Below are 4,966 nucleotides of genomic sequence, written 5' to 3'. Positions count from 1 at the left end.
TGGATGATGGATGGATGATGGATGGATGGATGGATGGATGATGGATGGATGGATGGATAGATGGATGGATGATGGATGGATGATGGATGGAAGGATGGATGGATGGATGGATGGATGGATGGATGGATGGATGGATGGATGGGGGAGTTGGAATGGAAGAATTAAATGGGGATAGGGACGAAAGAGTGGGGAAAGGAAGGGAATGTGGAGGAAGACAACTAAAACAAAGGAACCCTTGAGGGGTTGTATGGGAATGTAATATAGTAAAAACTTACATATGTTTCTGAACATGAACTATATTAAATAACCAAATAACAGTGGAGACAGAGCCACAAGTGAACATCACTATTGGCCAAATGTAGATTCTAGTTCGAGGAATGTGTTATATTTAACTGAGTTGTTGAACAAATGGGTGTTAAAAGAGATTTCTGACCCACCCCATTCTACTGCCATTTAATTCCAAAGAAACACACAGAGCTCTACGTTAATTATAAATTGATTGGCCTAGTAGCTCAGACTTCTTATTAACTCTTATAACTTATAGTAGCCTATAATTCTTGTCCTTGTTAGCCACGTGGCTTGGTACCTTTTTCAGCAAGACAATAATATCTTGTCTCTTTTGTGTCTGGATTCCTGTGTCTGAGTGATGACTGCACACTGCCTCTTTTCTCTTCCCAGAATTTTCTTGTTCTTCTGGCCCCGCTTCTACTTCCTGCCTGCTCGCTCTGCCTTTAGTTCCTGCCTGACTACCGGCCAATCAGCATTTTATTTAAAAAGTACAAGAAACAAATCTTTACAGAGTAAAACCATTGTCCCACAGCAAATGGGCCCCATGGAAACCCCCCAAAACCCAGGATATCACCAAGGATATTTATTGGTTCCTCTCCACAAATTGATGGTAAGGCCTTATTGCTGAAGACAATACCCTGCACAAATCATTGAACACTGAAAATTTGAGCTGGTACCTATCTAGAACCTACACCCCTATGGTTTAGTGTTCATCATCCTGGAGGGTGCTCTGCACACCAACCCAGCTACAAACCCTTCAAGCTACAGTGCCTTGCCTGCCTTCAACATATCCTCTGCAATAGTGGCACTAAGCTTGTATATATAACCAACTAATATCTGCTTTGATTTAAAGCATGGACTCCATGAGATGAAATCCATTCTTGACACTGCTTGGGTGGATAAAAAACAGAGATCGGGTAGGCCAGAAGCGTGGGGGAAAACCAAATACAGCAGAATTTCTACATTCTGCTATAATAACATAGCAATAAAATGACTCCTAATGGCATTCTGCTATACTCATAGATTAGTGCTTTTTTCAGCCATCATCAGAGAAGCTTCCTCTGGGAGCACATGGGAACAAATATGGAGGATCACATCCAGTCAATATGCAGAGTGAGACCTAAAACACTCAGTACTACATGTGATATCTTCCTCAAATCTTTATCCTCAGGATTCAGGGAGCTCTGTTGAAGAGGAGGTGGAAAGAGAATAAGAACCCAAGGGATGAGGACACCAAGAAAACAAGGTCTTCTTATCAGAGGCTACTCCAACAAAACCAGTTTTGACATTCAGGGAAGGGGTGCAAAGATTAAGAAACTGTCAGATTGGAAGACATTGAGACAGAAAACACAGGATAGATTTGGGGGACTGCCAGCTTACTCTGCACAGCCACAAGTTTATTTCAGAGCCTGCGTATATACAAAACAGAACAAAGCACAGCACAGACAGTCAGTATCTAACCACAAGACCATTCCTGTCCTGTTATAAGCAGTTTCAAATTCTATCTTGATGTTCCTAAGGTTATACATCAGTGATATTCTTTCTTCTAGATAGTGTGTCCTCTTCTAATGGGTAAAATGCTCTTTCTCATGTGCTTAATCAGAACTTTCTCATAGCCCTCAAGGATGCTGGAGCAAGCAAAGCAGGCAAGTTTGAATTCAAATGACATTATAAGTCAGAATTGACTTCAAATGAAAACTGAGTCATACATGGGCTCCCACACCTTCTAAACATAGCACACCAACACACATATAAATTCAGAGACTGTGGCAGCATGCACAGGCACTGCACAGGTCTGCACTACATGGTGTCTTAGAGCTGAGAGTAGCTGACACAGGATCACAATCCTAACCTGGAAGTTATCTCCATTTGATAGCTCCATGCAAATGAAACATTAGTTTCCTTCAAAGGAGCCTCACTAGGGAAATAAACCACTCTTAAGGCTAGAATCCTTGCCCTGAAGTAGAAAATCAGCACAAAATAATCTCAATAGAATATTTGCAGATCCTTTACATCTATATTGTGACTTTTGTTTTTATAAGATTCCTGTGTGTGCAAACGTGTGTTTCTATGTATAAATGTGTTTCTTGTGCTTTTTCTTTGGCTCTTTTTTTTTCTCTTCTGATCTACTTGCTTTTGTTTTATATTAGGGTTGTTATTGGAGGGGATGTGGAAAAGAACTCAGAGGTGTAGAAGGAAGGGAAACCTAATCACAATATAGTGTATGAAACAAACCTCTTTTCAACAACAGAGAATAATGTTTGAAAAAGCTGGAGCATGGTGGTGAACACTTTAATCCCAGACTTGTAGTGGCAGAGACCAAACAATGCCTGGGGCTACCATCTTGGCCTATCGGGTAAGCCCCTTGTCACAGTGAGAGATGCCCTCTCAAAACAAAAGGAGAATGACATATGAAGAACAACAGCCAACAACAATGGCCTCTATGTCCATATTCACTACATCCTTAATCTGTGCCTACACACACACATGAATACACAGATGCATTGTGTAGCAAATATGTAGGTATAAACTATTTCTATCTGCCAACAATATTTCAGGAAGCATAGATGGAATGAAGTGGGAATACATAGGTACATGAAAACTTCATGTAAGAGTGTTTAAGTAACTATAGGGAAAAATGGAATTGAAACCCACATTATTTTTATAGATTCAGAGAAACTATAATGAGGAAGCAGAATTAAAACTACAATCAGATATTTAAACAATTATTGATGACTGAGAGTAGATTAAAATATTGTCAAAAGAAAAACTTAAAAAGTCAGTATTAGCACCAGGCAATAGTGACACATGCCTTTAATCCCAGCACTTGGAGGGCAGAGGCAGGTGGATCTCTGTGAGTTCAAGGACTGCCTGGTCTACAAGAGCTACTTTCAGGACAAGTTCCAAAGCTACAGAGAAATCCTGTCTTGAAAAACCAAAAAAAAAAAAGAGAGAGAGAGAGAAGTAAATATCAGCAAGCAGATTCATTTGAGTAGCCTCAGCATCAAGGGTGCATTTATAATAGAAAGTAAAGAGAAGAGGATAAGAAAATTTCTGTGGAAATTTTAGCTTATGGTGTACAATGAACTTAAAAGACTCAATATCACTTAGTAGCACAACTGTCACAAAAATGTGTTAAACCACAAAATTGTATTTAAATATATGAAGAATCTTGATTTGCTATTAAACAGTTAGACTATTAAACAGTTAGAGAAAAGTCTGTTTTTTGGAAAAAAAATGGTGCTGCACCAGCATCATTCCCTGTACCCATCTGCACCTCCAGGTACAGGGAATTCAATGACATCTTCTGACCATCCTGGGAATCATGAATTCACACATGCACACAAGGTGGCACAAAACACATTCATATGAATTAAAATAAATACATTTATTAAAGAAGAAAAATACCCTTTTTAAAAAATCTAGTGGTATTTTGACCGAAAGTTTTTTAGTATATTGATTATTCTGTTATCAGAACTGATTTGTACCAAAGGAGTAATTGTGGGATAGACATCCACCACAAACTTCTGAACATTCAGGAAGACTGGGTTGTACATCCATATCAGGACTGCAGTGGATGAGATGATGAAGTCCACCCAGTACATGACCACAAAGAAAGTCACCAGCAGCAAGATGGTCTGGGTGGCCTTTTTCTCAGGGGATGATCTTGGGTGGCTGAGGCTGTGAAGATGCCTGCATTGTCTCTGATGTCTGAACAAGATTATCACCATGTATGCACTTGTGGTCAGCATAACTCCTACAAGAAATACATCCATAGAAGTTGTCACTGTTAAAATCAGTGCCCTGATGATGTAGTTCGTGGGGAAGAGTGAGCAGGATTTAGTGACCTTCATCTGATTGGTCTCACTTGCATTGGTAAAACCACCTACATAGATGATCAGGTTGCTATTGAATGACAAATTTAGAGACCAAATATAGAAGAAAGCATAGATTGTGTACTTTTTTAGCTTAAGTTTAAAGTTTGCCAAGAACGAGGTACTGGGACTGATAGTGACAGCCTGGAACACACTCAGGAGGCAGGTGATGCAGATGGAGAGGCTTCTCATCACCCTGCTTATGTAAAACGCTGTCTTGCACTTGACGTCATTCTCAATGTTCAGTGACTCAAATATGTCTGTAACCCAAACAACTTCTCCAGTGAGGAGCAGCACTATGTGGATGAAGGTCAGTTGACAAGAGATCAGGTCCATGGGCTTAGATCTGTGACATAGGATTATGAAAATGTAGAAAAGAAAGAGAGAAACATATTGGCGAGGACCCCAAGTCCAGCTTGGAAATAAAGGACACCGTTTAACGAGGACATAAGTAGAAAGTGTAATCATCCAAAAAGCATAGTGGAAGTATATTTCTTATACCTAGAAAAATTATAGAGTATACATCAAACTTGTGATACACTGGTCAATATGTCTATATCAACATTCTATTTTACCTACCTATTCTTGATTTATCTGTCACTTTATTTTTATTATTCCATACTGTATATGGTATATATTTCTATATAACCTCCATGTGGTTTCTGTATATATAGCATATTATGCGTAATAAATGCACTGCCAGCCACATCCTATACAGAATGCATACTTTGTGTTCCTGTATAGCATCTGGACCTCATGTCTTAGAAATCTAATCCTACTGATTTATATTGCCTTATTTTATA

At 39.1% G+C, this 4,966-nt stretch overlaps 1 pseudogene; it reads right to left on the bottom strand.

The window, feature by feature from the left end:
• Nucleotides 1–3,710: 3,710 nt before the first annotated feature.
• On the bottom strand, nt 3,711–4,612 carry LOC101984973 (annotated as a pseudogene).
• Nucleotides 4,613–4,966: the final 354 nt, after the last annotated feature.

This window comes from Microtus ochrogaster, linkage group LG3 (genome assembly GCF_000317375.1).
Source record: "Microtus ochrogaster isolate Prairie Vole_2 linkage group LG3, MicOch1.0, whole genome shotgun sequence".
Lineage (NCBI taxonomy): Eukaryota > Metazoa > Chordata > Mammalia > Rodentia > Cricetidae > Microtus > Microtus ochrogaster.
Note: the sequence above shows the minus strand (reverse complement) of the source record. Positions and strands in the feature narration are given on the sequence as shown.